Genomic DNA, 21,672 nt, shown 5'->3' on the forward strand with positions numbered 1-21,672 from the left:
ACCTTTGTTATCAGTATAATAACTTAACAGGACTCCAGAGGACTAATGATGATGAAACAAGCTACCTAGTTCCTCTTCCTGTTAAGAGAGGTGAGGGATTCAATGTAGGAGAAATTTGCTTTAATTGACTATACAAATAGTTCTCTGAATAATAACCTCTCTAAATAAAGGTTAGATTCATTTTCCAAGGAAGAATTTATGATAAAATATACAAATCTTTTTAAAATGCTTTCAGAAGACACAAATCACCGCATTTAAATTCTTTTGCTCTTTCTCCTCTCTAATCCATCCTTCATTCAGCTACAAAACTGATGTTCCTAAAAAAAGGAGGTTCCAAACCACAAGTTTTGAATGGCTCTGAACTGCCTCTGGGATGTTTGATAAAATTAAATGATTTTTTAAAAATACCAAACTAATTTCCTACTTGATAAATTCCTTCTAAGTCTCACTTTTTTTTTTAATCTTACCCAGCAAGAGAAACAGCACAAGACACAATATTAAAAAGTCCTCTTCATCTAGCACTATTATTCATCTTCCTGGTTCAATATTTTTCCCATCAGTTTGGAGCATACCTGGTAGTGAGGTCAACACTAAAGCCTGAGAGAGACAGAGACAGACAGACAGACAGACAGAGAGATAGAAAGAGAGAGAGAGAGAACGAGAACACGAACACACGCATGGCCACATACAAGATAATTCTGACGGGGCAAGATTCATGCCTAAGAGGGCATGGGAAAAGATCCTGGAAAAATGAATACTCAGGCCAAAATTGTGGCCCAATCTAGCCCCTAAGCTCTGGGGCTGGTCTCTATCTCCGGATCTCTTCCAGTAACCAGGACCAGAGCTTTGATTTCAGAAATAACTTCCAAGGAAGGAAAGCCCTTCCACTGCTACAGAGATAGCAAACTCCAAAAGAAGCAGATCCCTACAGGCCTCCTACTCCCTCGGAAAAACCACAAATAAGCATTAGGTTACAGTATATTCTGACTGATTTGGCTAAACATTTCCCAAAGGCCATTTCTGCACACACACACACACACACACACACACACACACACACACACACACCCCAAGCAAAGTGCGGGGGTCCCTGGCTGCCTGGTTTTTTGAGACTTCCTCTACCCAATACAACACACAACTCCTCACAGGTTGCTATTAACAGGAGCAGGAACTTAACCCACACTAAATCAACAAATAAGACTAAGACAACAAGAGAATGTGTTGAGGTATGGGCTTGGATTTCATTATGCACTTGAAAATGAAAAAAAATACAGGCAATTTTTAAACCCACCTGCCTCATTCAGCTTCCCAGATGTCATTCTTCAAGACAAGTCAAATGTTCAAGGAAAAACAAAGACAAAACCTCACTATAAAAGTATAACATAACATGTAGAACCTCTGTTAGATTGTCTTCTGTCAGGGGGAGGAGAGGGAAGTGACAAAGGGAGTAAAATGTGAAACTCAAACCCTTGCAAAAAATGATCGCTGATAACTAGCTCTGCATTTTGTTGTAAAAAAAATAATTAAAAACCATATAACATTTTTAAAATGAAACAGCTGAAAAGAACTTATTTGGGAATTAGCCACTTCTTCACTAGCATGGTTAATAAGTTTCTTCTATTTCTCTCTGAGCATACCACATTTATTCATGCATTCCTCTCCTCGAGTATCCCCCCGCTTAAATGTTGAGAAGTTTAAAAAAAAAACACCTCTTTCCAATAATGTACCAGGCCCAATATTTGTTTCTGACATAAAGTGGTAAGAGGAGCAGTGACAAAAGCATAGTGGATAGAGAACCAGTCCTTTTACCAGAAAGACCAGGGTTCAAGTACCCCTCATGGCCCATGTACTGACTATGCACCTAGAAAATCACTTATTATAATCCTTAGTATTTTAAGTCGAAGAGAATCCAGGAATTCCCTACAAAATAAAAACAACAAATCCAATCCCCATTCCTATTCCTGCAAAATTGGCAGCCAGGTCTTAGTTCACCTAACCAATTTCATCAGCAAGAAGACCCAAATGTGGCTCTTCCCACCTCCTCTCTCATCACCCTTTTCCTCCTTAGGGCTGGAAATTCTGCACTAGTCAAAGGGCTTCTCAAATCTCCTTCCAGAGAAGAAACCCAGGTGGGAAAGATCAACTACTAATATGTCTCCAACCTGAAGGAAAGGGAATAAATCCAAAATGTAAATATCACCTTCAAAACCATCTTTTTTATTTTTTTAATCAATATTCCCAAGCAAGATTCACTCAAGAGACATCTTTTATGCTACAAAAGAGAAACAGCTAAAGGGAAAACTGTGAGATCTTGATCAAAGAAGCAACGACAAATTTCTCAAGTCACTCAGTCTGTTCTATGGTAAACAGGATGAGACTCAGATTGAGTGACTGGCCCAGGTGGAAACGAACCAGAGCATATACAATTGAGATTTGCCTTCACTGACACACTGGCTAAATGAACCTGGACAAGTCATTTAATTTTTTATTTGTCCCAGGCATTTTTCAAATAAGAATAGATGCTTATCTATATTGGTAAAATTTCCTCATAAAAACTCTCCCTAGAAGTGATATCACTGTGTTCCCTCCTTCCCCCAAGAGAAGGAGGAAATAAGTGTATGTAATAGTTGATACCCAAAGTCTTGAAGAAACTAGACTGGTATGGGCTGCATGAAAAAATCCTGTCCCCCATGGGGATGTTGAGTCAGTTAGTGGTCAACTATTTATTAGCTCAGAAGCATGAGCTTCAAGGAAGCCTGGAGGCTAGTAGCAAGTCCCCAAAGAGACAGAAGGCAGCCAAGCCCCCTGCAATAGGCCTTATGAAGGATGAGTCTAGTGAAGGGCGTGTATAACCCTTGAAAGAAAAGGATGCTCCATCTCCCTATTTAAAGAATGGCTAAACAGTCTGATAATTGGTGCAGAGCCCTCCTGGGGTAGGGGGTAGGTATTTAAGGGACTTCATAAATAAAGTTCCTTTCTTAAGAAGTTACAGGTTGTGCTTGTTTCAGCAGCACATATACTAAAATTGGAACGATACAGAGACGATTAACAAATTCGTGAAGCGTTCCATATCTTTAGGGGCGGCTAGGTGCCGTAGTGGATACAGCACTGGCCTTGGAGTCAGGAGTACCTGGGTTCAAATCTGGTCTCAGACACTTAATAATTACCTAGCTGTGTGGCCTTGGGCAAGACACTTAACCCCATTTTGCCTTGCAAAAAAACCTAAAAAAAAAAAGTTACAGGTTTCATCTTTGTAAGATCAGAAATTAGATCCATTTCCCCATCTGTAAGGGCAAGATTTTTATATATACTTACACAATTTACCTCATAGGGCTTAGGTAAAGAACGTGCCTTCCACAAGAAAGCAATTTCTAAATCTGGGCTAACAGCAATATTCTTTTCTCAGTCTCCCCCCACCCCCTGCCCTTCTCCCTCATAAATTCCCCATGCTTTCTTATGAGGTTTTGCCTGAACTCTCCAGGCAGAGAAGGAGAGATCATGGACAGGACAGGGGAGGAGGAGGGGGGAAGAAAAGAGAGAGAGGAAATAAAGAATTAAAGAGAGGAAAGGCAAAGACAGAGAGAGCATTTATAGCACATGAGCATTTATTAAACACTTGGCATGTCCCAGGCACTGCCCTGGGTTCTAGGGGATGCAGAAACAAGTCAGACAGTCCTGACCCACTAGAAGATTACATTCTAAAAGGGAAAGGAAAGCTATCCGGAGAGTCAAGAAGTGAGGAAGGAGCACTAGTCCAGGGAATTGGCCTGGACACCTAGGCCTCAATCCCAGGAAGTGGAAGGTGAGCTCTCAGAGACAAGGGCCCACAAACAAAGTCTGTGACTGGGAGGAGAGTGGAGGGGATGGTCAAGTTGAGGCAGCATAGTGTAGGACACAGTCTTCTAAATATGACTCTGCATGCACTTTTTACTAAATATTCTACAAATATGTTATTTTCCACCCAAACTGAAGATCCACAGAGCTGACCTCATTGCTATATGCCTGTGAAACCTGGACAACCTACCAGCGCCACGTCAAGAAACAGAATTGCTTCCATTTAAATTGTCTTAGGAAGATTCTGAAGATCACCTGGTAGGAGAAGATTCCAGACACTAAGATCCTTTCTCGAGTTGCCTAGCATTCCAACATTACTACTACAAGAGAGCAACTATGATGGGCTGGACATGTTAGCATGCCAGCTATAGGCCTGCCAAAAAGACAATTTTATGGAGATCTCACCCAGGGCAAGTGCTTCCAAGGGGGTCAGAAGAAGCCATACCAGGACATCCTGATGGTCTCTTAAACTTTAGAATTGATTCTGCAGCATTTGCCCAGTATGGCATGTGCCTCTATCAGTAAGAGGGCTGAGCTTTATGAGAAAGGCAGAATGAAAGCAGTTCAATAGAAATGTTTTAGAGTCCCCACCCCAGGTGTTCCCATGGACTATCTGTGCCTGACCTGACTGAGGCAGAGCATTCCAAGCTCCTATTGGTTTGATCAGTCACAGTCAGACACACTTCATCTGTATCAAACATAGTGATGTCATTTTGGTCTTCTTTGATAACAAAGGACAAGAACCAACTATATTCCACTAATAAAATGTAAGGTCCTCAAGGACAAAGTAAGTTTTATCTTTCTACTGAATGATTCTCCTAGTCAAAGTATGATTGTTCTGATACAATGTCAAGGTAGAAAGCAAGAAATAGATATAAAGTGATTTGGCTTTGGGTTCAAATTCATGAAGTGCCGAGGAATTCCAGCAACCTAAGTTCTGCTCCATTTCAGTCACTAGGAGCTGAGGATCTTGACTCCAAAGGTTACAATGAAGAAGACTGCCAAACTGATAAAACAACTAACTGAAATCCCTCTATCTCCTAAGAGTTAGTACAGATCTCACCTACTTGGGTCCTCAAAACTATTCTAATGAGTAGGTACTATTGGTATCCCGACCCATATTTTATAGATGAGGAAACTGAGACTCAGAGAGGTTCAGTGATTCACCCAGAGTCACACAACATCCCTCATTCTCCATGTTGTCTTTTCACTAAGCCTTGAAACTTAATCTACATTCTAATCTTTCATAGGTTACTACAGCCACAAAATTAATCAAGACAATGTGGAACTCAAAAGTTACAAAAAAAGATGAATGACAAAACTATCTTTGCACATAATTGGAAAAAAATATTCAAAAAAATACAAGTAAGCAGGACACTGACTAAGTCCCAGGCTGTTAGTATCTAGAACATATGACTAATGGAGCGCTTAAGAGTCTTCTTTACCTTCATGTACTTGCCTTTATTCAAAAAGGAAAATATCCCTAATTTGATTCAGCAGTTAACCTAAGTACCCCATCCATGCAACAGATTCTAGTGGTTGAACAGTTATGCCAGTAGATCACCAGACAATAATCAAAAGAAAGCGAACAAACACAGGGCAAGAATTCCAAGTTCCCCAAAATGATTTAATAATAACTTCAGCTGCGGAGGAAAGTCACTTAGCATATCTTAAGCAGCAGCCTTTCTTTTCAAATATTTTTTTAAAACATTCTCTGGAGCCAACAGAAAAAATCAACTTAAGACACACATGCACTCTGGAATCTATCAATAGAGAACAGAAGAATATATCGTTCTAGTTTCCAATTGAAACTTGAGCTCACAGATCAATTTATAACATGTCACTTCATTGCAAATAAGCATTACTGGGATAAAAAAAAAAAGATGTGATCCAAAACTTTAAAGTTTAAAAGTTAGTTGGGGAAACCAGATGCACATATACCTATACATTTGTATGTATATCTGGACCCACATACACACACACACACACACACTCTCTCTCTCTCACTCTCTCTCTCTCCCCCCCCCTCTAATCTGAGGTAACAAATAAGTATATTCTCTGTACACTGTCTACCTGGAAGGTAGTTAACAGAGGCCAACCAGAACTGTGATACAAAATGAAACAAGACCCAGGAGAGGGAGAAACAAAACACTCAGTAGGACCATAGAAGGGAAAGTTCCTTGGGGATCAGGAATAGGCCTGGGACACTAGCCTAAAAGCCAGGGCTCTTCCTTCACTGGGGTCCAGGAGAATCAATCAGCAAGTGTCTTTCAACAATTTAGTACGGAGGGAGCAGCTAGGTGGTGCAAATGGACAGAGCACCGGCCCTGGGGTCAGGAGGACCAGAGTTCAAATCTGGCCTCAGACACTTAATAATTACCTAGCTGTGTGGCCTTGGGCAAGACACTTAATCCTATTGCCTTAATTAAATAAAAAAGAGGAAAAAAAAAAGAACTTAGTATGTCAGGCTTAGGGGTACCATAAAACTTTGATGTTAGGCCTATCTTTTTTCCATTTTTACATGTTTTTTATATCACCTTCATTTCCAAATAGAGCTCTCTCAAAGGTAGTAGAACCAAGAGAACATTTTAATCAACTATGATGGATACAGCTCTTCTCAGCAATTCAGAGAGCTAGGACAACCCTGGGAGACCTACTATGGCAATATCATTCTCACCCAGATCAAAATAAAAATAAAGTCACAAAATCTATATGAACACTATGTTCACTTATTAAAAATTTCTCATGTTTTTCCTTCCTATCCCATGGTTCTCTTCCTTTTCCTATAGTCCCAATTCCTCATTCACAAAAATGACTACTATGCAAACATGTTAAACATAAATGTACATGTACAATATTCACTAGACTGTTCACTGATGAGAGAAAAGAGTGAGAAAGGAGGGTGGAAAAAAATTGTATAATTTATAAAATATGCAAGTAGAGGAATGTTCAAAAACTTTTAGAACATGTAACTGGAAAAATAAAAATAAAATATCAATCAAAAACAAAACAAAACAAATAGAGCTGTCCCTTTACCTTTATCCAGTAAGTCATATCTTCTAAAAAAGAAAAAGAAAATAGTTCTGCAAAACTAACAAACAGGTCAATGAAATCTAATAGCAAATATAAAGTTCCATACCCAAAGTCACTCCCTCTGCAGTGAAGGAAGTGAGATACATTTTCTCATTTCTTTTCTGGGGTCAAGCTTGGTTTTATAATTTCACAATGTTAAGTTGGGGGAGGGAGGTGTTCTTTCCATTAACATTGCAATAGTTATCAGGTATGCTGTTTTCCTAGAACTTTACTCTGCATTAATTCACAAGTCTTCTCCTGCTTCTTTGATTCTTCTAAATTCTTTTTTGGGAGGTACAGTAAATATTCCATTGTGTTCACAGACCACAGGTTGTTTAGCCATTTCCTCATCTATGGATAGGCATCTACTTTCTTTCTTAATAATTCTTTGGGTCTGTGCGCCTTGAAGAGACCGTGAAAAAGGGTAAAAATCCCACATATACAAAAACATTCATAGCCACTTTTTTTTTGTAGTGGTAAAGAATTGGAAATTGAGGGGATGTCCATCAATTGGGGAATGGCTGAACAAATTGTAGTATATAAATGTGATAGAATTCTATTGTCCCATAAGAAATCATGAGGGATGGGATTTTGGAAAAGTCTGCAAAGACTCGCATGAATTGATGCTGAGTGAGATGAGCAAAACCAGAAAAACATTGTACAGACTAACAACTTGGGATGATGCTCAACTATGATGGACTTGTTCATTTCAGCAGAACAATAATGCAAGACAATTTTAAGGGACTTATGATGGAACATACCATCTGTATCCAGAGAAGAAATTGTGGTGTTTAAATTAAGACCAAAGCTTGTTATCTTCAATTTTTAAAAGATGTCTTATGTATTATGAATTATATAATTTTGTTATCTCTAAAATTTTCTTTCTTCCATTTGGAACTGATTCTTCTCTCACAACACATTCAATTTTGATCTTTGATTACAAATGTAAAGCCTCTATCAGATTGCTTCCTGTGTCATGAGAGGGAGGAGGGATGGGAGGAAGGAGAAAAATTGTAAAACTCAAAACCTTGCAAAAAAAATGATGGGTTAAAAACTACTATTGTATGTAGTTGGAAAAATAAATATTTACTTAAAAAATTCTTTGCTGTCATAAAAACTGCTATTAAGGGTTTCATATACATGAAACCTTTCTTTCTGCAAGAATTCCTTACAGTTTATGCCCCAACAGCAGGATCTCTAGATCAAAGGGTATGGACATTTTAATTTTAGTCCTTTTTAAAGCATATTTTCACATTGCATCCCAGATGAGTTATATTAATTCACAATTCTATCAACAGTATATTCACATGTTTTTCTCTACCTCTTCTTGGCTTTGTATTGAGCAATATTTTCATCAAAGATTTTGGCACTGAAAACATAAAAGTCGTGTTGATTAAATATTCACAAATCTGGAAACAGTATCATAGGTGGTAAAATTAAAGTTCTGAGAAGAGATGAAACCAACAGGATGGGACAAAGAAAGCTCTACATTTAGGTAAAACCATTCTGCTCCAGTTCAGAATTGGACAGGCCTGGCCTAGGCTACATTCAAGGAAACCCAAGGGAACACGCTGAAGTCAGACAGAAACCTTCAAAACTCCAGAGCATTCAATATCTGAAAGTCATTCCAAAGTTGCAGCCTCTTCCTCCTCAGACTGGGCTGGCCGAGCCTCTCACTTCACCCAGAGATAAAACACATATTGGGGCCTTTGCTTATTACTTCAGGCACAGCTTTAAAAATCAACTCAGTGGATTGTTTATTGACCCTAAAACACCTTTTATCTCTTTACAAAACTCAAATCCATCCAAAAAACCAAGACTTCTTCCTTCCAGGGGCCCAATTTGAAGAGAAATCAAAAAAAGGGTCCCCAGTTGCCCTAAGGAATTTGTTTAATAACTTCACTGTAACAAATGAACCTTCTTAAAACCTCCCAGATAGCAGCCTCCCCGATAATCAGCCTCTCCAGTTGACCTCCAGGCCCCAGAATCCTCTTCCCCTGGACATTCTCGCCTGCCCTGAAATGCACAAATTGGACAATCCTGAGCCTCTGTATCCTCCCCCCAACCAACCAGCTCTTTTCAGAAGTTCTATTTAAGGAGGACACACAGGCCAGCCCCGTCTTCATTACTTTTCCTCTTCAACTCCCTGGTATGTGCAGTCTTACCACATTTCATGATCATCATCAATCACACAGCACACGGACTCTCCCTGGACCCCAAGTGAAGGAAGAGTCCCAGCTCTCAGTCTAATCCCAGGCCCATTCCTTTCTCTAAAAGTTAGAAAACATCCTCTAAACAAAAGCCAAGCTAATCGCTGGCACAAGTGATTCAATAGAAAATACTGATCTTTTGAAAAGGGAGGAAAAATTATTCTGCAACCCTGCAGGAAGTAGACTATTATAAAGATTTAAGTGGGAAAAAATTTTTTAAAAAAGACAACTGAAAGATCTATGAAAGTCACCAGTTTTATACAAGCTAAGTGACAGAAGTCAGGAGACCCAAAGAAGACAAGCACTGCCCTGAACCTTGAATAATGAAGACCAATACCCAGAAACTAAAAAAGGTTCATTTATCTTCCTGAACAGGAGAACACGACTTTCCTGAGGAAGCTTCCCTTCCCTGGTCCTCCCTCTCCTGGTCCTGTTTTACTTGGTATCAATATTCCTTCCTTGTTATCTCTCCCAAGGCTTCCCCCTCAGAGAACAGATCTGGAGAAAGACTTTCATTAACATATGGAGCTCCTAAAGAAGTTCCCTTTCCCAATGCTGATCTGCAAGAACTCAGTCTTAAGAGGATTACCTGCATGTGGGAGCTCCTGCCTAAAGCTGCAGGAAGGTGCTAGTCTGCTTCATTTCCACAGGAACCCCCTGTCAAATCCAACCTCCCTTTCCAAGGCTCAGCTCAGGTTCTCTTTTCTCCATGAATCTTCCCCTTCCCACAAGAGGCCACAGCAAGTTCTCCTTCCTCTAGACTCCCACCTGCCTATACTATCTGAAAATTCCTTTACCAGTCTTTCATTATTATTTAAATGTTCAAATGAGATTTTCCCAAGGAGCAGGGCCCATGGTTTTTATTTTTCTATACTTTTCCTCCTCCCCCCCAAAAAAATCCAATACAACATGCTACAGAGAATAAACACTCAAATCAGTATTTGGGGAATTAATCTAATCTTTAAGAAACAAAATGAGGAAAATGAAATGCCCTGAGAACTACTGATCTATTTTATAAGTTACATGTAAACATAAAAATTTTATGTCCCCACTAATGCTTTCACATTTTTTTTTGGCAAGTGCTAAATGAAACCCTGGGAAAAGTTGTAAAAGGCAAATAGAAAATCAGCTGGGTACCTTCTCTAACAGCTTATCTTCTTCCTACCTGTCCCCCTCCCTCAAGACTGAGGGAAAAAAAATTTACAACCATGCTGTCAAAAACTCTCCAAGAGGGGGCGGTGGCTAGGTGGCGCAGTGGATAGAGCACCAGCCCTGGAGTCAGGAGTACCTGGGTTCAAATCCGGCCTCAGACACTTAATAATTACCTAGTTGTGTGGCCTTGGGCAAGCCACTTAACCCCATTGCCTTGCAAAAAAAAAAAAAAAAAACACCTCTCCAAGGTCCAAGGGGCCTCTCAGTCCCAATTCAACTTTCCTCCTTTTACCAAGGAGAACTAAAGTCCAGAGAACCATCTGGCTTACTTAGGGTCATATCAGTCGCTACCATAGTTACGGCAGTAGGTTAATAACAGACCTACTTCTAAAACCCAGGTCTTCCCAACACCCAGTCCTTGCTTCTCTCCACGATGCTGCCATATCTCTCATCAAGGAGTGGCCCATGTATGTGTTCTGTCAATGGTATATGTAACAAAAGGGAAAGTTCTATTCCTCTGCTCCAAGTTATCAGTGAAAGACCAAGAAGCATAGTTGAGACAGGAGCAACAAGGGGAGGCCCTGTAGGGGAGAGAAAAGAATGTTGGGGTGCAAACATAAACTCACCCTTCATTTCAGGTCACATGTCCTCAGGCAAGATAGTTGAATCCTGTAGGATAACAGTTATGGAGCTCTGAGGAACTGAGATATCAAGTCTAAGGTCTTCAATCTGCAGTTAGGAAACGGACCCAGAATGGAATCCTGACTTGCCTCTAGTCAGACGGGGAGAAGTCAGGCAATGCAATAAACCTTCTGGGCCAGGCTGGTGCAAAGCACTGGCAACACAAAAAGAGGCAAAAGGCAGCTCCTGTCCTCAAGGAGCTTATGCTCCAAGAAAGGAGACAGCAAGCAACCAAATTCATAGGGACAAGCTATGCACAGGAAGGTTGGGACAGGCTTCCTGTGGAGGGAGGAATCTGAATAATGATCAAGGCCGACAGGTGCCAAGCTCTGCACAAACTGGCTGCTGAGCCCTCAGCCACTAGGGCAAGTGCGACCTTCTTTCTTCCTGACAGCTGGAGCTCAGTTTTCTCCTATCTGATATGAAGAGATGGAATAGATGAGCTTAAAGTGCTGCTAAAGCCCCTCCTACTGCCAGAGCTGACTGGGATACCTCATTAGACCCAGGGCATTATAAAGATTCCATGAAATATTTTATTTGAAAATATATGACAAACCAGCACACTTGTTAGTAAAGCTGTAAATTAGCCCCCAAATTTTAAGAAACATTACAATGCTAAAAATGTCCATAGCCTTTAATCCAGAGATCTGACTGCTAGGCACCAACCTAACAGAGAGGACAGAAAAATTAATGCTTGTACTTTTTGTGACGGTAAAGTACTGGAAACAAAGGAGGCATCAATCAATTATAGAAATACTAAACAAATCATGGTACATGAATGTGATGGAATATTACTGAGTCATAATTTAAAAAAAAACATATAGAATTCAGAAAAGTCTAGAAATAAATGAGATCATGGAGAGTGAAGACAACAGCATGAGGGAAACAAACCATACAAGGACAACTGTAATATAAATGGAAGACGACAACCCAAACCCAACTAATTGCTGTGTAAATACAATGACTAAGCCAGGCCTAGAAGACAAGATAAATAAAAATACCTCCCTCCTTTCTTTAACCTCTTGGAAGAGGTTAAAGAGAATAGAGGTAGCACCCTTAACAGATTATCTAGAAGAAATAAATGATGATTGCTTAGCTTTGCTTTTACCCTTTTTATTCCTACAAAGGATGGCTCTCTCACTAGAGAAGATGGGATAGAAAGATTCAAAAATGAACTTACTATCAAATCAAGGTACTATGACAATTTAATTTAAATTGGAATAAAATGCCTGACACACACACACACAAAGCTGGTCAAGGTTTTATGGAGAGAAAAATACCCATTAACACTGGACTAAAAACTAGAATTTCATATTAAGTGATAATGACCAGCTTCACACTTGATCTTAAACACAAAATCAGCCTCTTGCAATTGTATACAAGTGATTGAGCATAACAATGTGAAATGATATTTTACTTTCCTCCTAAATCTTCCACATAAGGATATTAAGTTCTTCATCCTTTCTAGGTTCTACATCATGGGAAAATTCTCTGTTCCAGAGCAATGGCATGCATCATCCCTCCTGCTCACTCTCACCAGGAATGCCTGGTTTTTTGCCAACTGTTGTTTTAGATGCACATTTTCAAAGTGACCAGAAGCTCTCTCCATTTATTCAGCAGACATTTATTAAGTACTATGTTATCGTTAGAGCAAAGTTTAAAATACACTTCACCTAAATAAAAAAAAAAATGCCTTTTATGAACAGTTAGTTTCTTCAAATAAGCAACTATATCAGAGACTCGAGGTAGAGGAAGAAATCCAATATTTCTCTAAAAGTTAGAAAACATCCTCTAAACAAAAGCCAAGCTGATCACTGGCACAAGTGATTCAATAGAAAATATCGATCTTTTGAAAAGGGAGGAAAAATTATTGCACAACCCTGCAGGAAGTAGGCTATTATAAAGACTTAGGTGGGAAAAAAATTTTTTTTTTAAAAAAGACAACTGAAAGATCTATGAAAGTCACCAGTCTTATACAAACTAGGTGACAGAAGTCAGGAGGACTAAAAAAGACAAGCACAAGAATCTTGAATAATGAAAACCAATACCCAGAAAATAAAAAAGGTTCATTTATCTTCCTGAACTGGAAAACAGGATTTAATCAAATTAACACTACAGGAGAACAATGCTATTACATTCCAACTTCAACAGAGAGCTTATCTGATTCCACAGTCAGACTTTCATGATGTTTAAAAATAATCATGGGTGAGGAAGACTTCTGTCACAAAGAATTATTCTAAGTTAAAGATGTTTTGAAAAGCAACAGAGTGGAGGCAGAGGGTGGTGTAGTGGATAGAGAACCATCCTGAAGTCAGGTCTCAGATGTATGATATTTACTAGCTATGTGACCCCGGGTAAATCACTTAACCCAGACTGCTTGGAAAAGAAAAGCAGCTATAATGGGTGGAAAGTCCAAACTTGAAGTAAGGTACCCAACTCAAATCCATCTTCCACTCTGTTAAGCATGGGCAAACACACCATCTTTGAGAGCCTCAGTTTCTTCAACTATAAATTGGGATTAATTTTTATATTACCTACCTTCCAGAATAACTACCATGAAAGAATTTAAGAAACCTTAAAATACTAAGTCATTACTGAGTCATTATTAGAATCGTTTTCTTTAAGGTTACAAAAATAAAAAAAAAAGAACCAATTCCTGCTGTCTCTTTCAAGTGTCCCTAGCCAAGTTTGGGAATGATGAGAGTAAGGGAGTCATCCATTCCTATATGGTAATATAGGCCTTCAGTTAGAAGGCTTGTCTCTACCCTTCTCAATCTGTTCAACATGACAATAAAATGTTTCCCATCTTTCTGTCTTGTCAGCTTCCTTAAAGGATGTATAGACAATGCCTAATATTTTATGAAAAAAGCTAATTCTGGCAAATGCTAAAAAATATTATATGTTGCAATGGAACCACAAGATTCAAAATGTAATTATTCATTTCTTAAATAGAAATAATAAATTTTATGGCTTTACTTCTGGCTCTATTTATAACCCAGAAAATAGAATCAGAAATGAATTATCAGTATCACCCAAGCTCAGAACTGAACTGCAAATTTCTGATTCTTATCTCTTCTAATCATCACTCAAGGTCATAAATACTAAAGAAAGAAGAGTACACATTGTGCCTTTTACTATCTATGTGTGATCATTTAACTGAATTACAGAGATGCAAAAGTGGATTCTAATCATCACCCATGCAGATGTCACCTAAAAGACTGGAATAACTCTCCTCAAGAAAGAGAACACAAGTATCCAGAGAAAGAATTGTGGAATTTGAACAAAGACCAAAGACTATTTACCTTTAATTTTAAAAAGAACCATTATTTTATTATATAATTTTGCTCTCTCTCATACTTTATTTTTCTTCCTTAAGGATATGATTTCTCTTTCATCACATTCAACTCAGATCAATGTATACCATGGAAACAAGTAAAGACTAACAGATTGCCTTCTGTGAGGGGTGGGGAGGGAAGCAAGATTAAGGGGAAAAACATAAAATTCAAAATAAATAACTTTAAAGAAAGAACACAAAATCTTGGGTAAAAAGGAAATTATCTTCCAAGCTTAGTTAATATCAACAATTAGATAAATGACAACACTACCTTTCATCAAATTATTCCCATTTATAGGCAGCTCCGAATGGTGGGGTGATGGAGGAGATATTAGAATATTAAGATTTTTTTTTTAATCTGAGCCCTATAAAGGACTAAATTTTAACTGCTCCACTGCTAAAACACATTTCATAAAGGGCTGTTGTTGGATAACAACTCCAGTAAATGATGAAATATAAATACAATGTAAAACAAAACTATTTGTTGAATAAACCAAAAAAACTATCATTTTAAAAAGATTGATAGAGAAATCATTAGTTGCTGATTTTTTAAAAGAACTAGACCACCAAAAGAAAATTAAAATTTACAATAAATGAAGACATTTTAGAAACTATTGCACAATTATATGCCAACAAAACTGAAAATTTAAATAAGGTGGGAAGAGGCTAACCAAAAAATCCTACATATTAAAAGAACTAGATCATTTAAATTAAACAAAAAAAAATTAACTCCCACATAATCAGGACCAAGATGAATTTACTAATGAATAAATCATTCAAAAAACAATTAGAACCTACATTCAAAAGACAATAAAACTGTGCATACCCTTTGCTCTAGCAATACCACTACTAGGTCGGTAACTAAAAGAGATCATGAAAAAAGGGTAAAAATCTATGTTCAGGAATATTTATAGCAGCTCTTTCCATAGTGGCAAAGAATTAGAAATGGAAGGGATGTCCATCAATTGGGGGGGAATTGCTGAACAAACTGGCATTAGGAAATCTATAATCATAATAAGACCATATAAATAAAACAATTTTTAAAAATTAAATAATTCTATCAATAGATGCAGAAAAAGCCTTTGACAAACTATAGCACATTAATATTAAAAACATTATGAATATGAATTAGTTGACCTTTCTTTAATATGGTAAATATTATCTAACTCAAGAACCAGCATTATCTGTATGGAAAAATATTACAAGTTTTTAAAAAAAAACTTTTTTTGTCATGAACTTATATAAAATCAATGATTACAAACAAACATGTATACAACAAAAACTAGAAGCATTCCCAGTAAAAACAAGATAAAGCAGGGATCCACTGTCATCCTTAATAGTTTTAGAAATGCTCATTCCAGAAGAGGAGAAAAATAAATTGAAGAAATAAAGACCAGCAAAGGAGGAAAAATTACAGTCAATCCTATACTCAACATTTGTGCATTTCACTTCAACTTCAAGGAATCACATGATTTTATTCACTTCCATATTGGAAACCTTGAACATTTGTGGTTATGCACAGTAGAGAAAAAAATGAAAGGTATGTTGCCCACAAATTCGTGGAGCAAATGGTATCCTATTGGACATTTCACTGGCCTTTATTACTGAAACTCCCTATTCAGTCAATGCATGATGTCATTGTTTCTTTAAAATTCAAGTGTTGTATTGAAAAGCATAGTACAAGTTCCTTGGGACTCTTAAGTTCAAGCATGCTAAGTCAGTGATATATCTTAGTAAGAAGATAAAGGTATTAGATAAACTTCATGTTGGAATGTCTTCTGTGGCTGTCAGCCTAATGAGCAGCTGGCTAGAGACATTGAGGCCTCAGCAGCTTCAAGGTTAAATGTCAACTCGCCTTTGCTATGTTCCCATACTACACTTCCCTTGAAAATCCACAAAACAGACCTTGTTGATGGATCATTTCAAAGTGGTGCATCCTTTATGATCTCTACCATCATGTAGGACAAAGAGAAAGCAGTGATGCTGAGAGGTTCTGTCAGTAGTAATTAGGGACCCAGTAACTCTCTCCTTGATTTTCAAAGGACAGTCAAGGTAGAGAGGTTTACAGCAGTATAGTTTACAATACAAAACATTTACACCATCAACTGATGCAATGGAAGGTAAGATTCTAGTTAAAAAAATCTTTTAGTTGTTTTTTCCTGAAATCAATTTTTTTAATTGAAATGTCAGCATCCAAGGTCACAGAATTCTAGGGAATTATAAGCAAGAAAAAATGTTTTACATATTATCTGCATTTTATGAATTAGTTCATGGCTACTGTGTTAGGAAAAGTATATATTCGAACTAGTATTTTGTTATAAAAATGTATTCAGAAGAGTTTATTTTCAACAATCTCTAGAGAAAGATTACAGATGGTCACAGGAATCACAGGAACATAGGCTCAATGTATTAATATTTTTATTTTTTACTTTCAAGCTGTTTTCTAAGAATGTTATACCTGCAAAAACTGAGGACTGATTGTGGATATTACATGATGGTATATTTAGAGAATCAAAGTTTCAAAAACAAAATTATTTGAAATAACTACTAACTCCAGTAGAAGAGCAGAATACAAAATAGTCCCCCCCCCCCAAAAAAAGTCACCTTTCTATAGATAAACAAAACTCAGAAGAAGGAAAGAGAAAAATTCAACATGTAAGATATACTTAGAATTTGCCATAAAAACACTCTACAGAAATAATGAGTAATTAGAGGAAGATAGATTAATTGTTCATAGTTGAGCCCTGTCAATAAAATTATAAAAATAGTAATATTGCCTAATTCATAATACAATTTACAAGGAGATCACTTTGTGGAATTAGGCAAATAACATAATTTGGATAGAGAAATAAAAGATAAAGATTCTCCAGGGAAGTTTCTTTTAGTTTATTCTTCATTCTTTTTTTTTTCAATTACATGATAAGGAAGCTTTCAACATTCATCCATTTGCAAGTTTATGAGTGCCTCATATGAGAAATATTTTTAAAATATGAATGGAAGGAGTCTAGCATTACTAGATTTCAAAGTAATCTATAAGGCAGTAATCATAAACTAGTTAGTAAAAGTTAAAAAACAAGAGTTGAGTGGCAGCTAGGTGGCGCAGTGGATAAAGCACCGGTCCTGGAGTCAGGAGTACCTGGGTTCAAATCCAGGCTCAGACACTTAATAATGACCTAGCTGTGTGGCCTTGGGCAAGGCACTTAACCCCATTTGCCTTGCAAAAAAAACAAAAACAAAAAAGCAAAACCAAGAGTTGATAAATAGAATAGACTAGATAAGAACAACCCAGAAGCAATCAAACATAACAACCTAGTAATCCGTAAACTTGAAGACCACCAATTACTGGAATATGGTTGCCATATTAAAAACTGGTGAGAAACATGGAAAGCTATCTGTCACAAATTAGAGCAAGCATATTTTACACCACAAACCACAGTAAGTTTCAAATGGATACCACATCTTAATATAAAAGGTCACAATAATTTAAAAACTAAATGAGAATGGAAGTACACCTCTTACACAACTTGTCACAAGGGGGAGAATTCTTAACTAAGCTAGAGATAAAAATGATCAGAAGAGATAAAATAGTAAATTTAAATTATAGGAACAAAATCAGCATAGATATAACTGAAACAAGCAATTAATTAGGGAAAATATGTACTGCAAATCCCTTTCATAAAGGCCTGCTATCCAAGGTACATATAAGAAAAAGGATCCATTTCCCAAAAGTCAAAAGATACAAACAGGAAAAATCTAAACTTAATATTTGAAAAAAAATACAAGTCACTAATAAGAAAAACGTAAATAGCAACAACTCCATGCAAATAAGTTGGATTTAAGTGATGGGGGGACTGTGCCAAATGGAGAAAAATGGCCAGAAAACAAAATAAAGTGGGGTCCAGTGGCCAGAGCTGGATCAGGACAACTAGAGATGGCCTTTGGTGCAATAGGAGACCTTGGCCTTTTAAAGTTAGGTCTTTCCCAAGTCACAGTTTGAAAGAGATAATGTCCATCCAGTGATTAAGTTAGGTATAAGAGAGGTGAAGAAAAGAGGCCAAAAATAACCACTTTACAATTACCATTTATATTCAATAAGAACCAATCAGGACCCAAACAATGACCAAGGCTTAGCCTGAGACCACTGTTAGCCATTCAAGGAGAGACAGTGATTTGAGTTAGTAAATTCCAAGAAATCTTTAGGTTGAGACCCACAAGTCTAAGAAAAAAAGAAAAAGGGAAGGAAGGGAGGAAAGGAGGGAGGAAGAAGGGAAGGGATGAAGGAAGGAAGGGATAAGTTGTGCAGCTGCCAACATTACTATGACAAAGATAACAAAAGACAAACATAGGTCTCATAGAGAACTTTGGGAATGCAAGCACAGGAAAATTTTTCTAGTGACATAAATTGTTCTAATCTGACTGATGAATAATTTAGAAACATCTAAGAAGTCACTAAAAATCAGACTGATGGTGAATGATAGATGTTTGTCCTTTGATCAGGGAGGTGATTCCATGACATGCATGTAACCTGAATTTAAGGGGGGCCATGCTAAAAGTCAACAGATTCACTTCTTCCTTCAGAGTCAATGGGTCCAGTGACCAGCTATGAATCTGGACAACTGAATGCGAGGCAATCAGAGTTAAATGACTAAAAAGCTACAAACCTTTTGACAGAACAATACATTTATAAAATATATACCACCAAGAAGGCCAAGACAGGAATAATCTTATACTGTAGATACAAATATATTTATAGAAGCATTTTTTTGGTAATAGCAAAAAACTAGAAAGAAAATATGTGCCTCTCAAGTAGGGAATGGCAACAGAAAATGTAATCTCTGAATGTACTGGATAGACTTGCATAATAAGAAATGAGAAATACAAAAAATTCTGAGAAATGTTTAAGGTCTGCATGAAATGGTAGCAGAGGGAAATAAGCAGAAACAGAACAATGACCTTAATGAAATAAAATATTGAAAGACTTTAAAATCTAATCCATAGGGGCGGCTAGGTGGCACAGTGGATGCAGTGGATAAAGCACCAGCCCTGGAGTCAGGAGTACCTGGGTTCAAATCCGGTCTCAGACACTTAATAGCTGTGTGGCCTTGGGCAAGCCACTTAACTCCATTTGCCTTGCAAAAAACAACAACAACAAAAAGAAAAATCTCATCCATACAGTGGCCAACTATTACTTCTCAAGACAGAAGCTGAAAATGCAACTAAATGTACACAATGGGGCAGAGATTTCAGAAATGATTAATGTGTTTGTTTGCTTAACTGTACTTGTTACATGGAAAAGGTCTATTGGAGCATGACAAATTAGTTAGAAATGATATCAGTTTTTTTTAAAGGAACAACATCATCTGTTTTAAATTACTACTTTAAAAGCTTTTGAAATAAAAAAAAATTGGGTTGCTAGTATGAGAGAATCCTCCATCACCAAAAGTAAGCATGATTTTCCTATATCATGTCAAATGTTGTTATTACCCGAGTTAATTAATTCTTTAACGGCACTGTTTTAAACAAGTTTTAATAGTACCTGCTAAAAGTGATGCTGGCACATAGTAATGACATAACTATATAAAGTGATTAATTAAAATAACAATTTGTGGAACATTGTCAAATTTTCCTAGAAGTGAAGGGAGGGGAGATAGTCCAGTGATGAAATTAAACTCCACCATTTATAGATGGCGTTAAGAGGGGGTAAGCATCTATCTTAAGGCAGGTTCAAAATGAATCACACTTCATAGGAGTTTGGAATTTTTTTATGTCACAGACCCCCTTGGTTATTCAGGCAAAACTTATAAACCCTCCTTGGAATGCTTTTAAATGTATAGAATATACAGAATTATAAGGGCAACCAATTATATTGAAATAGTTGTTTTTGGAAATAAATGTCCTTCAATTAGGGAATGGCTTAACAAACTGTGCTATATATATATGATATATATATATATGATGGAACACTATTGTTCTATTAGAAACCAGGAGGAATGAGAATTCAGGGAAGCCTATTAGGATCTGCATGAACTAATGCTGAGCGAGATGAGCAGAACCAGAAGAACATTGTACACTCTAACAGCAACATGGGGGTGATGAGCAACCTTAATGGACTTGCTCATTCCATCAGTGCAACAATCAGGGACAATTTTGGGCTTTCTGCAATGGAGAATACCATCTGTACCCAGAGAAAGAACTGTGGAGTTTGAACGAAGATGAAAGACTATTACCTTTAATTTAGGGGGGAAAACCCATTATCTTATGTAATTTTGCTATCTCTTATACTTTATTTTTCTTCCTTAAGGATATGATTTCTCTCTCATCACATTCAACTTGGATCAATGTATACCATGGAAACAATGTAAAGACTAACAGACTGCCTTCTGTGGGGGGGGGGGGGGGGTTGGGAGAGGGGAAACAAGATTAAGGGAAAAATTGTAAAACTCAAAATAAAATCTGTTTTTAAAAAAAAGAAATAGTTCTATTTTTTTAAAATTCAGAGCCATCAAACTAAGATCCCCCTCCCCAAACAATTCAATCTGCTAAGGTCCTTTAGGCCAAGTTATGATCCAAAACCAGATAAGGTCTCTTGACCTTACCCTAATTTAACCTCCAGAAACTGAGGTAAAGCAGTATTACTCTGAGTGAATTCTCTTCTGCAAAATCCAGAAATTGTTAATAAATTGACACTAGGCAAGATAAACTACTACAAATAAGAAGCTTTTCTTTTCCTTTTGGGGGGAAAGATTGATGGGAACTCTAGTTTTCAATCTGTAGATATATATTTTTAAACTGAGGTGTTACAAATCTTCACAGTGTACTTTTTGATCAATTAAATGATTACAAAATAGACTCTATATGCTTCTGTATAATTATTATTCTGCTCCCTTTGTTTGGCACCCATAAAGAATATAATGCAGTTAGAATTTTTAAATTTAAACCATCAAATACAAAGGTTAAGGCGGCACCAACAGTAGTGGGTAAACCTAAAATGACAGGTACTATTTCAGATAATTAAACCAAACAAAATATACTTAGTATGGTAGATGCCATAACTAGGTATGGCACTAAGCCAAGTGACCTGGGTTCCAGTCTCAGCTCTACCTTGAATTAGTTGTGACCTTGGATAGTCCCAGCAGACCGTCTTGACTTTATATTACGCCGTTCTGCAGATGCAATGAGATAATACACATCCAGGTGCTTTGAACTGTATAAAGCACTCAAGAGAGGTAAGATAGCATCATTAATATTTGTACTAAGGAAGAAAAGTGTGGAATGTTGGAAGAAAGGAAAAGCAAGTTGGTGTAATGAATATAAGTTTTGTCTCTTAAGTCTCAAAATGACAGTCTTACAAAGGACTGGTGGTGGTGGTGGTAGTGGTACTGGTGTGTG

General features: G+C 37.3%; 1 protein-coding gene across 20 annotated transcripts in view; it reads right to left on the reverse strand.

Moving 5' to 3' along the window:
• Positions 1 to 21,672, reverse strand: part of NCOR1 (nuclear receptor corepressor 1) — a 225,359-nt gene that overhangs the window by 163,097 nt on the left and 40,590 nt on the right. The window contains exon 1 of one of the 20 annotated variants that reach the window (XM_074189256.1): positions 10,654 to 20,669. The exons of 17 other annotated variants lie outside the window; for them this stretch is intronic. The gene's annotated coding sequence lies outside the window, so the exon portion shown is untranslated. Of the gene's footprint in view, positions 1 to 10,653; positions 20,670 to 21,672 lie in introns of those variants that run through there. 2 more of the 20 variants (XM_074189272.1, XM_074189273.1) reach the window with 2 other exon arrangements.

Source organism: Macrotis lagotis, chromosome 5 (assembly GCF_037893015.1).
Source record: "Macrotis lagotis isolate mMagLag1 chromosome 5, bilby.v1.9.chrom.fasta, whole genome shotgun sequence".
NCBI classification, from domain to species: Eukaryota; Metazoa; Chordata; class Mammalia; order Peramelemorphia; family Peramelidae; genus Macrotis; species Macrotis lagotis.